This window comes from Triticum aestivum, chromosome 6B, assembly GCF_018294505.1.
Source record: "Triticum aestivum cultivar Chinese Spring chromosome 6B, IWGSC CS RefSeq v2.1, whole genome shotgun sequence".
NCBI classification, from domain to species: domain Eukaryota; kingdom Viridiplantae; phylum Streptophyta; class Magnoliopsida; order Poales; family Poaceae; genus Triticum; species Triticum aestivum.
The window spans coordinates 663,238,128-663,251,849 of NC_057810.1; positions in this window are offsets into that span (position 1 = coordinate 663,238,128).

Consider the following 13,722-nt stretch of genomic DNA (forward strand, 5'->3'; position numbering starts at 1 on the left):
GCTCTTGTAGCTAGGTGGGAGCGACTGAAGGATTTTGTCAATGACCGCCTCGTCCGGGAGGTTAATGTCCAGCTGGGACAAGCGGTTGTGCAACCCAGACATTTTGAGTATGTGCTCACTGACATAACTATTTTCCTCCATCTTAAAACTGTAGAACTTGTCAGAGACTTCATATCTCTTGACCCGGGCATGAAGTTGGAAAACCATTTTCAGCTCTTCGAACATCTCATATGCTCCGTGTTGCTCAAAATGCTTTTGGAGCCCCGGTTCTAAGCTGTAAAGCATGCCGCACTGAACGAGGGAGTAACCATCAGCACGTGACTGCCAAGCGTTCATAACGTCTTGGTTCTCTGGGATGGGTGCTTCACCTAGCGGTCCTTCTAGGACATATGCTTTCTTGGCAGCTATGAGGATGATCCTCGGGTTCCGGACCCAGTCCGAATAGTTGCTGCCATCATCTTTTAGCTTGGTTTTCTCTAGGAACGCGTTGAAGTTGAGGTTGACATGAGCGTTGGCCATTTGATCTACAAGACATTTTTGCAAATGTTTTTTAGACTAAGTTCATGATAATTAAGTTCATCTAATCAAATTATTTAATGAACTCCCACTCAGATTAGACATTCCTCTAGTCATCTAAGTGATACATGGTCCGAGTCAACTAGGCCGTGTCCGATCATCACGTGAGACGGACTAGTCATCATCGGTGAACATCTTCATGTTGATCGTATCTTCCATATGACTCATGTTCGACCTTTCGGTCTCTTGTCTTCCAAGGACATGTCTGTACATGCTAGGCTCGTCAAATCAACCTAAGTGTTTTGCATGTGTAAATCTGTCTTACACCCGTTGTATGTAAACGTTAGAATCTATCACACCAGATCATCACGTGGTGCTTCGAAACAACGAACTTTCGCAATGGCGCACAATTAGGGAGAACACTTTCTTGAAATTATTATAAGGGATCAACTTATTTACTACCGTCGTACCATGCAAATAAGAAGAAAAACATGATAAACATTGCATGCAATCAAATAGTGACATGATATGGCCAATATCATATTGCTCCTTTGATCTCCATCTTCGGGGCGCCATGATCATCTTCATCACCGATATGACACCATGACATCATCATGATATCCATCATCGTGTCTCCATGAAGTTGTTCGCCAACTATTACTTCTACTACTATGGCTAACGATTTAGCAATAAAGTAAAGTAATTACATGGCATTTATTCATTGACACGTAGGTCATACAATAATTAAGACAACTCCTATGGCTCCCGCCGATTGTCATACTCATCGACATGCAAGTCGTGATTCCTATTACAAGAACATGATATCATACATCACATATATATCATTCATCACAATCTTTTGGCCATATCACATCACAAGGCATATGCTGCAAAAACAAGTTAGACGTCCTCTAATTGTTGTTGCATGTTTTTACGTGGCTGCAATAGGGTTCTAGCAAGAACGTTTCTTACCTACGTAAAAGCCACAACGTGATATGCCAATTTGTATTTACCCTTCATAAGGACCCTTTTCATCGAGTCCGATCCAACTAAAGTGCGAGAGATAGACACCCGGTAGCCACCTTATGCAACTAGTGCATGTCAGTCGGTGGAACCCGTCTCACGTAAGCGTACATGTAAGGTTGGTCTGGGCCGCTTCATCCCATGATGCCGCCGAATCAACATAAGACTAGTAGCGGCAAGTAAATTGACATGATCTACGCCCACAATAACTTGTGCTCTACTCGTGCAAAGAAACTACACATAGACCTAGCTCATGATGCCACTGTTGGGGAACGTTGCAGAAAATAAAAAAATTCTATGCTTCACCAAGATCAATCTATGGAGTCATCTAGCAACGAGAGAGAGGAGTGCATCTACATACCCTTGTAGATCATGAGCGGAAGCGTTCAAGAGAACGGGATTGAGGGAGTCGTACTCGTCGTGATCCAAATCACCGGAGATCCTAGCGCCGAACGGACGACACCTCCGTGTTCAACACACGTACAGTTGGGAAGACGTCTCATCCTTCTTGATCCAGCAAGGGGGAGGGATAGGTTGATGGAGATCCAGCAGCACAATGGCGTGGTGGTGCAAGTAGCGGTGATCTCGGCAGGGCTTCGCCAAGCTCAGCAAGAGGGAGAGGTGGTGCAGAGGGAGAGGGAGGCACCAGGAGCAGGGGTGCGCAGCCCTCCCTCCCCCTATATATAGGGGCCTTGGGGGGGTGCCGGCCCCCTAGAGATTGGATCTCAAGGGGGGCAAGGGGGTGGCTTGCCCCCCAAGCCAAGTGTGGTGCCCCCCACCCCTAGGGTTTCCAACCCTAGGCGTAGGGGGAGGACCAAGGGGGTGCACCAGCCCACCAGGGGCTGGTTCCCTTCCCCACTTTAGACCATGGGGCCCTCCGGGATAGGTGGCCCCATCCAGTTGTCCCCCGGGACCCTTCTGGTGGTCCCGGTACAATACCGGTGACCCCCGAAACTTTCCCGATGACCGAAACTGGACTTCCTATATACAATTCTTTACCTCCGGACCATTCTGAAACTCCTCGTGACGTACGGGATCTCATCTGGGACTCCGAACAACTTTCGGGTTACCGCATACTAATATCTCTACAACCCTAGCGTCACCGAACCTTAAGTGTGTAGACCCTACTGGTTCGGGAGACATCCAGACATGACCGAGACGACTCTTCGGTCAATAACCAACATCGGGATCTGGATACCCATGTTGGCTCCCACATGCTCCTCGATGATCTCATCAGATGAACCACGATGTCGAGGATTCAAGTAATCCCGTATACAATTCCCTTTGTCAATCGGTACGTTACTTGCCCGAGATTCGATCGTCGGTATCCCAATACCTCGTTCAATCTCGTTACCGGCAAGTCACTTTACTCGTACCGCAATGCATGATCCCGTGACCAACCACTTAGTCACTTTGAGCTCATTATGATGATGCATTACCGAGTGGGCCCAGAGATACCTCTCCGTCAGATGGAGTGACAAATTCCAGTCTCGATCCGTGTCAACCCAATAGATACTTTCAGGGATACCTATAGTATACCTTTATGGTCACCCTGTTACGTTGTGACATTTGGTACACCCAAAGCACTCCTACGGTATCCGGGAGTTACACGATCTCATGGTCTAAGGAAATGATACTTGACATTGGAAAAGCTCTAGCAAACGAACTACACAATCTTGTGCTATGCTTAGGATTGGGTCTTGTCCATCACATCATTCTCCTAATGATGTGATCCTGTTATCAAAGACATCCAATGTCCATAGTCAGGAAACCATGACTATCTGTTGATCAACGAGCTAGTCAACTAGAGGCTTACTAGGGACATGTTGTGGTCTATTTATTCACACATGTATTACGATTTCTGGATAACACAATTATAGCATGAATAATAGATAATTATCATGAACAAGGAAATATAATAATAATCATTTTATTATTGCCTCTAGGGCATATTTCCAACAGTCTCCCTGAGGGAGTCCTGGATTAGGGGGTGTCCGGATGGCCGGACTGCCGGACTATGAAGATACAATATTGAAGACTTCGTCCCGTGTCCGGATAGGACTTTCCTTGGCGTGGAAGGCAAGCTTGGCGATACGATATGAAGATCTCCTCCCATTGTAACCGACTCTGTGTAACCCTAGCCCTCTTCGGTGTCTATATAAACCGGAGAGTTTTAGTCCGTAGGACAAAGAACAATCATACCATAGGCTAGCTTCTAGGGTTTAGCCTCTCTGATCTCGTGGTAGATCAACTCTTGTACTACCCATATCATCAGTATTAATCAATCAGGAGTAGGGTTTTACCTCCATTGAGAGGGCCTGAACCTGGGTAAAAATATCGTGTCCCTTGTCTCCTGTTACCATCCGCCTAGACGCACAGTTCGGGTCCCCCTACCCGAGATCCGCCTGTTTTGACACCGACATTGGTGCTTTCATTGAGAGTTCCTCTGTGTCGTCACCTTTAGGCCCGATGGTTTCTTCGATCATCAACCACGACGTGGTCCGGGGTGAGACTTTTCTCCCCGAACAGATCTTCGTGTTCGGCGGCTTCGCACTGCGGGCCAATTCGCTTGGCCAACTGGAGCAGATCGAAAGCTACGCCCCTGGCCATCAGGTCAGATTTGGAAATTTGAACTACACGGCTGATATCCGCGGGGACTTGATCTTCGATGGATTCGAGCCACAGTCGAGCACACCGCACTGTCACGATGGGCATGATCTAGCTCTGCCGCCGGACAATGCCCAGAGCGCCGCTCAGGTGTCCGCTCCGACCCCTAGCTCGGAGCCGACCGCGCCAATCGGGGATGGACGGTGGACGCCGCCTCGGGGGCTGCAATCTCTATGGCGATCGAGCTGAATACCAGCCTTGTCCTTTATGAAGCTTGTGACTCCAAGGCGCCAGACTCTTTTCTGAACTCTGAATCTTCCGCACCCCTTCCTATCGAACCCAATGGGGCTCCGATCACGGAGTTCACCGCCACGGACATCTTTCAGCACTCGCCCTTTGGCGATATCCTGAATTCACTAAAGTCTCTCTCTTTATCAGGAGAGACCTGGCCGGATTATGGTCAGCAAGGTTGGGATATGGACGACGAAGAAATTCGAAACCCACCCACCACCCACTTCGTAGCCACTGTTGATGATTTAACCGACATGCTCAACTTCGACTCCGAAGACATCGACAATATGGACGCCGATGAAGGAGACAACCAAGAACCAGCGCCTATAGGGGACTGGAAAGCCACCTCGTCATATGACATATACATGGTGGACACCCCAAAGGAAGGGAATGGCGATGGAACAACGGAGGATGACCCCTCCAAGAAACAGCCTAAGCGCCGACGTCAGCGGCGCCGCTCTAAATCCCGCCACAGCAAAAACGGCCATTCCGGCAATGGAGACAACAACACCCCGGACAGTGCCGAAGACAACCCCCTCCAGCAGGATTCAGCACATGAGGATGGAGAAGCCAGCCCTCATAAGAGAGCGGCAGATTGAGAGGTCGAGGATGACAATTATATGCCTCCCTCCGAAGACGAGGCAAGCCTCGATGATGATGAATTTGTCGTGCCAGAGGATCCCATCGAACAAGAGCGTTTCAAATGCAGGCTTATGGCCACGGCAAGCAGCCTCAAGAAAAAACAGAAGCAGCTTAGAGCTGACCAAGATTTGCTAGCCGACAGATGGACCGAAGTCCTAGAGGCCGAAGAGTACAAACTCGAACGCCCCTCCATTAGCTACCCAAAGCGCAGGCTGCTACCCCAACTAGAGGAGGAAGCAACTAAACCTACATCACCAGCGTATGATGCGGCCGATCGGCCACCCCGTGGCCGCGACAGAGAGGCCTTTCGGCCCTCAACTCAAGCCGCACCCCGGCACCGCTCAAAAAGTACCAACGCACGGGGAAACGCGCCAGACCTGTGAGACATATTGGAGGACAAGGCAAGGCAAACAAGATTGATGTACGGGTCGCGTGGGCGCCCCACGACACGTGACGGTAACTGTCACGCCGGATATGGCAAATACGGCCAGGCCGAACACAACGGACAAAGCTCATCCGAGCTACATCGTGATATAGCCCAGTACAGAGGCGCTGCACACCCACTATGCTTCACAGATGAAGTAATGGATCATCAAATCCCCGAGGGTTTTAAACCCGTAAACATCAAATCATACGATGGCACAACAGATCCTGCGGTATGGATCGAGGATTATCTCCTTCACATCCACATGGCCCATGGTGATGATCTACACGCTATCAAATACCTCCCGCTCAAGCTCAAAGGACCAGCTCGGCATTGGCTTAACAGCTTGCCAGCAGAGTCAATTGGTTGCTGGGAGGACCTGGAATCCGCATTTCTTGACAACTTCCAGGGCACTTATGTGCGACCACCAGACGCCGATGACCTAAGCCACATAATTTAGCAGCCAGAGGAATCGGCCAGACAATTCTGGATGCGGTTCCTAACCAAGAAAAATCAAATAGTCGACTGTCCGGACGTAGAGGCCCTTGCAGCCTTCACACATAACATCCGAGACGAATGGCTTGCCCGGCACCTAGGACAGGAAAAGCCGAAATCTATGGCAGCCCTCACGACACTCATGACCCGCTTTTGCACGAGAGAAGACAGCTGGCTAGCTCGTAGCAATAACATGACCAAGAGCCCTGGTAATTCAGATACCAAGGACAACAATGGCAGGTCGCATCGTAACAAGCACAAGCGCCGCATTAATAGCGACAATACTGAGGATACAGCAGTTAATGCCGGATTCAGAAGCTCTAAACTCGGTCAGCGGAAAAAGCCATTCAAAAGAAACACTCCAGGCCCGCCCAGTTTAGACCGGATACTCGACCGCTCGTGCCAAATACACGGCACCCCCGAACAACCAGCCAATCACACCAACAGGGATTGTTAGGTGTTCAAGCAGGCAGGCAAGTTAAGTGCCGAACACAGAGACAAGGGGCTGAATAGTGACGACGAGGAGGAGCCCCGGCCGCCGAACAACAAAGGATAGAAGGGCTTTCCCCCACAAGTGCGGATGGTGAACATGATATACGCAACCCATATCCCCAAAAGGGAACGGAAGCATGCTCTCAAGGACGTCTATGCGTTGGAGCCAGTCGCCCCAAAGTTCAACCCATGGTCCTCCTGCCCGGTCACTTTTGATCGAAGGGACCACCCCACTAGCATTCGTCATGGCGGATTCGCTGCATTGTTTCTAGACCCAATCATTGACGGATTTCACCTTACTAGAGTCCTCATGGACGGTGGAAGCAGCCTGAACCTGCTTTATCAGGATACAATGCAAAAAATGGGTATAGATCCCTCAAGGATTAAACCCACAAAGACGACCTTTAAAGGCATCATACTAGGTGTAGAAGCCAGCTGTACAGGCTCAGTTACGCTTGAAGTGGTCTTCGGATCCCCGGATAATTTCTGAAGCGAGGAGTTAATCTTCGACATAGTCCCGTTCTGCAGTGGCTATCACGCCCTGCTTGGACGAATCACATTTGCAAAATTCAATGTGGTGCCGCAGTACGCATATCTCAAGCTCAAGATGCCAGGCCCTCGCAGAGTCATTACGGACAATGGAAACACCGAACGCTCTCTCTGGACAGAGGAGCACACGGCGGCCCTGGCGGCGGAAGTACAAAGTAGCCTCTCAAGGCAACTCTCCAGTCCAGCTGTTAAACGTCCGGACAACGTCAAATGCGCCCGAAGTAACCTACAACAAAACCGTCTGGCACGTTCCGAGCAAGCATAGCAGTGAGGCCCCAACCCCAGCCCTCGCGAGATTGCGATACCAGTACCATGCGTACATAATTACGCTCTGGAAATACCATGGGCATAAGGGGAGGGTCACAACCACGGCACGCCCAGAATGCGGCTCAACCGCACTAGGGGCTCTCAATTTTTCCATTTCTTTATATATATATATATATATATATATATATATATATATACTTTCAGGACTCCACTATTCGGAAGGCCTGTCCGGCAGTACAATCGCCGAACACACGATGCAACAGCCGGGGAGACAACAGGCCACATCAAATGTCCAGGTGGTCTCTATAACGAGCTAAATACCTGTCTTACTTAAAGTCTCGCAGCTTGCCCCTGGAGGGGAACATGTCAAATAATCACATCTCTTGCGTACCGCACTATTTGTATCGTCCTGCTCTTATAGCAGCCCCTTTTAATAAACAATACATAGCCTTTGTCTATTATTGCACTCATTTTTTATATAAATATGTTTAGTTATGACATTATGCAACCATACACTTTGGTACGGCCAATACACCAGGGGCTTAAGTACCCCATAATACGGTGTGAGAAGACCGAACACTCTCATTAGTGCGGCACCCCGAATTTATAGCATTATATGCATCGGCTCCGAATCATGTCTTGGGTCAATAGTTGGGTTTGCCCGGCTCCCATGTTTTGGTACCTTACGTTCCGCTATGTCGGCTAAGGTAGCGCTGGGAGAACTACTGCGATTGTGTCCCAGTTGAGCTGTGTTAACACCTCAGTAAACAAAGCTAAAACTGACCGTCATGATAGGGCGAGAGACCGGTCGCTGTTCGAGAGGTTTTTCGAGTCCTTAAAGACTTATGCCGCTTAGAGCGAGGAGCTGGCTTTGTCCGGCCTAGGCGTGAATAGCGCCACGAACTTGGTCTTCCAAATACTAGGGGCTTTGCCGAAATTTAAAATTATAGAATTCTATGGCTAAGTGAGAGTGATAAAGCATTATAAGTCTGATTGCCTTGTTCGTTGTGCTGAGCGCCTCCCTCGATGGACCCAAGAATGGGAACAAGAGCGCTCAGGTTTATCCCGAACACCCCAGCACTCGTGGCATGGGGGTAGAAGCCAACGACTTGCATCTCTCAGATTTAATAAACGGCCGCACAGAAGGTAATATTTTAAATTCAAAAGGCGTTGCTTAGCGCATATGAACAAGTTTTCAGCGCACAGGATAAACACGAGCGAGTTTACTCAAAAATTACATCCCTGGTACATTCATCCGCCACACAACGGGCACCCTTCAGGACGCCCTCATAATACATCTCGGGCCTGCGATGCTCCTTCCCCTCCGGTGGCCCCTCTGTCACCAGCTTCTCAGCATCCAGTTTACCCCAGTGCACTTTAGCACGGGCAAAATCCCTATGGGCGCCTTCGATGCAAACGGAGCGCTTGATGACTTCACACCGGGGACAGGCATCCACCAGCCGCCGCACCAGCCCAAAGTAGCTCAAAGGCATGGCCTCCCTAGGCCACAGCCGGCCTATCAGGCCCTTCATGGCCTGTTCGGCTGCCTTATGAAGCTCGACCAGCTGCTTCAGCTGGTCGCTCAGGGGCACCGAGTGTCCGGCCCCAGCATACTGGGACCAGAAAACTTTCTCCGTCGAGCTCCCTTCCTCGGCCCGGTAGAATGCGGCGGCGGCGGATACACTAGGGGCAGATCTGCGAATGCTCCTGGAGAGCTCCGGATTCGGGTAAGTAACAGGTAATTTACTTTCACGTGCTTGCTTTGCATAAAGAATGCCTTACCCGTCGCTATCTTTTTCATCGCCTCAATTTCCTGAAGGGCCTTTTGGGCTTTGGCCTTGGCAGACTTGGCGCTTTCAAGTGCCGAGGCAAGCTCAGACTCTCGCGTCTTTGAGTCAAGATCTAAACTCTCGTGTTTCTTCACGAGAGCATCGAGATCTTGCCGCACCTCCGCCACCTGCGCCTATTGCTTCTCTCGCTCGGAGCGCTCCATGGCCACATTGTCTTCGGCCTTGGAAAGCGCTTCCTTCAGGGTCGCCACCTCGGTTGTGGCCCCTGTAACATTCACGTTGGTCTTGTCATTACTTGCAACCAGGTATTTATATATACACTCACATAAGGTACTATATACCTTCTTTGTCCTCGAGCTTCTTCTTGTCAAGGCCGAGCTCGTTCTTGGACCGCTCGAGGCTCTGCTTCAATGCATCAACCTCCGCAGTCAGTGTGGCAGATGTCAGCAGTGCAACCTGCATTCCCATATTGACATATTTATGTTAGACTCCTGCGTATATCTTTTTAGATCCTTAGTCCGGTTTTTCTTTCCGAACACCAAACTGAGCATCAGGGGCTACTGTCTATGCGGTAACATTTTTATATGTTTTAAATACATACCTCAAAGCCTGTTAGAAGGCTGGTACAGGATTCTACCAGCCCGCTCTTGGCGGACTGAACCTTCTGAATCACCGCACTCATAACAGTGCGGTGCTCCTCGTCGATGGAGGTGCCGTTAAGCACCTCCAGAAAATTGTCCGGTGCCTCCGGTTGGACGGAGGCCGCCAGCATCGTAGGCTTGCACTTCTTGCGAAGGGGCCGCCTGCCGGACTCCAGAACCACTGAAGGTTCCGGAGCGGTGTCCGGCCCAGGGCCGGACTTAGATCCCTCTGGGGCTTTATCCCCTTTGGGCCGGGAGTCTGAGAGGTCACCTTGTGGCGCCTCCAGGACCACCTCCTCCTGGTTTAGTCCCTTTTGGGACTCCACCTCGGCATCGTCCATAGGGCGAGGGGAAGAGGCCGCCGGGAGTGAAGCGCTATTCACATCCGACGAATCCAGGGAGCCGCTCGACGAATCGCCGAGCTGAGCCTTGGGCGGACTGCATGATTGAATTCGGCGTTAGAAGGTACTGTACAATAGAGGAACGCCATAAGTTATTCTCGTATCCGGATACTTACGATTTTGCCAGGGGCTTGGCCCTGGATGGACATTCCTCTCCGCCGTCGTCGGTGTCGGAGGCGTAGTCCGGAAGAAGGGTCTTCCCCTTCTTGGACCCTCCGGCCTCCCCATTTGGGGCGGCCTTCCTTTTCTTTCCTCCCCCCGCTAGAGGGGGAGAGGCTTCTTCTTCCTCCTCCTCGTCTTCGGAGGCGGAGGGCGCTTCGGGGTCGTCGGGCGATGAATCCGACAACACCAGGCGTCGGGAACTCTTTCGAGTCCCCGTGGCCTTCTTCTTGGCCTTCTTCTCCGGCACCACGTGAGGTGCCGGAACCAGCAGCTTCGTCAAGTGTGCGTCTGCTAGGCTTTCGGGCAAAGGGGCCGGACAATCAAACTGTTCGGACGTCCTCTTCCAGTCATGTCAAAGGAGCGGGAGTTTAGATCCTGCATAGAGTCAAACTATGAAAATCAAGTGTCCGGTAAAGGATAAAAACAAGCTTACTTCGGTGGCTTGGCGCTTGGCGCAGAATCTGCGATCCTCGGTGACGGGAGGGGAGACCTCGGAGCTCCTGAATAGCACCTTCCAGGCATCCTCATGCTTTGTGTTGAAGAGCCTGGACAAAGTCTGGTGCTGGGCTGGGTCGAACTCCCACAAGTTGAAGGCCCGTTGTTGACACGGGAGGATCCGACGGAAGAGCATGGCCTGGACTACATTGACAAGTTTGACCTTCTTGTTTACCAGGTCTTGGACACAGGTTTGGAGTCCGGTCACCTCTTCCGGATTACCCCACAACAGGCCCATCTCTTTCCAAGATGTGAGCCGTGTGGGAATGCCAGATTGGAATTCGGGGGCCGCTGCCCACTCAGGGTCACGCGGCTCGATGATGTAGAACCACCCCGATTGCCACCCTTTGATGGTTTCCACGAAGGAGCCCTCGAGCCATGTGACGTTGGGCATCTTTCCCACCATGGCGCCTCCGCACTCCGCTTGTCGGCCGCCCACGACCTTCGGCTTGACGCTGAAGATCTTCAGCCATAGGCCGAAGTGGGGTTTGATACGAAGGAAGGCCTCGCACATGACGATAAACGCTGAGATGTTGAGGATGAAGTTCGGGGCCAGATCATGGAAATCTAGGCCGTAGTAGAACATGAGCCCCCGGACAAATGGGTGAAGTGGGAAGCCCAGTCCGCGGAGGAAATGGGTGAGAAACACCACCCTCTCATGGGGCCAAGGGGTGGGGATGAGTTGCCCCTCATCTGGGAGCCGGTGCGCGATGTCATTAGACAAGTATCCGACTTTCCTCCACTTTTTGATGTGCCCCTCCGTGACTGTGGAGGCCATCCATCTACCTCCCGCTCCGGACATGATTGGAGAAGGTTGAGGTAGGAAGTGCGAACTTGGGCGCTGGAGCTCGAGTGCGCGGAAATGGATAAGCGAATGAGGAAGAAGGCGTAGATTGAAAGGGTGAATTATTATCCCCTTATATGGGCGGCCGAAGCTGCTTGCCCCCACCGGCCTAGTAAAGCTCTCTTATCTAACAAGCGCCGCGATTGATGGCGCGGTTGGGTTACCCATTCTCGTATTGATGAGAATCTCGGAATAAGGGGACGCGATCTCTGCTTTGACAAGACGTGCCAAGGAAACCGCCTCGCTAAATGCGCTGAGGTGGGACAGTAAAACGATTCAAATGAAGGCTTGGCTATGGCATGATGTCACGCTACGGAATACGTCAGCAGATTAGATTTGTGTAGATATTATTCTCTCTACGGTGGTATGTGGAACTTATTTTGCAGAGTCGGGCACTATCCTTGTGTTCAACATCTTCAATGAAGTATTTGGAGGAGGAACCCGCCTTGCAATGCCGAAGACAAATTTGCGCGCCGGACTCGTCGTCATTGAAGCCTGGTTCAGGGGCTACTGAGGGAGTCCTGGATTAGGGGGTGTCCGGATGGCCGTACTATGACCTTTGGCCGGACTCCCGGACTATGAAGATACAAGATTGAAGACTTCGTCTCGTGTCCGGATAGGACTTTCCTTGGCGTGGAAGGCAAGCTTGGAGATATGATATGAAGACCTCCTCCCATTGTAACCGACTCTGTGTAACCCTAGCCCTCTCCGGTGTCTATATAAACCGGAGAGTTTTAGTCCGTAGGATGAAGAACAACCATACCATAGGCTAGATTCTAGGGTTTAGCCTCTCTGATCTCGTGGTAGATCAACTCTTGTACTACCCATATCATCAATATTAATCAAGCAGGAGTAGGGTTTTACCTCCATCGAGAGGGCCCGAACCTGGGTAAAAACATCGTGTCCCTTGTCTCCTGTTACCATCCGGCTAGACGCACAGTTCGGGACCCCCTACCCGAGATCCGCCGGTTTTGACACCGACGCTCCCACTTGCACTAGAGTCAATAATCTAGTTACATTGTGATGAATTGAACACCCATAGAGTTCTGGTGTTGATCATGTTTTGCTCGCGGAAGAGGTTTAGTCAACGGATCTGCGACATTCAGATCCGTATGCACTTTGCAAATATCTATGTCTCCATCTTGAACATTTTCACGAATGGAGTTGAAGAGACGCTTGATGTGCCTGGTCTTCTTGTGAAACCTGGGCTCCTTGGCAAGGGCAATAGCTCCAGTGTTGTCACAGAAGAGGGTGATTGGCCCCGACGCATTGGGTATGACTCCTAGTTCCGTGATGAACTCCTTCATCCAGATTGCATCATGCGCTGCCTCCGAGGCTGCCATGTACTCCGCTTCACATGTAGATCCCGCCACGACGCTATGTTTGCAACTGCACCAGCTTACTGCCCCTCCATTCAAAATATACACGTATCCGGTTTGTGACTGAGAGTCATCCAGATCTGTGTCGAAGCTAGCGTCGATGTAACCCTTTACGACGAGCCCTTCGTCACCTCCATAAACGAGAAACATATCCTTAGTCCTTTTCAGGTACTTCAGGATATTCTTGACCGTTGTCCAGTGTTCCATGCCGGGATTACTTTGGTACCTTCCTACCAAACTTACGGCAAGGTTTACATCAGGTCTTGTACACAGCATGGCATACATGATAGACCCTATGGCTGAGGCATAGGGGATGACACTCATCTTTTCTCTATCTTCTGCCGTGGTCGGACATTGAGCCAAGCTCTATTTCACACCTTGCAACACAGGTAAGAACCCCTTCTTGGACTGATCCATTTGAACTTCTTCAATATCTTATCAAGGTATGTGCTTTGTGAAAGAACTATGAGGCATCTCGATCTATCTCTATAGATCTTGATGCCTAATATGTAAGCAACTTCTCCAAGGTCCTTCATTGAAAAACACTTATTCAAGTAGGCCTTAATGCTGTCCAAAAGTTCTATATCATTTCCCATCAAAAGTATGTCATCCACATATAATATGAGAAATGCTACAGAGCTCCCACTCACTTTCTTGTAAACGCATGCTTCTCCAAAAGTTTGCATAAACCCAAATGCTTTGAT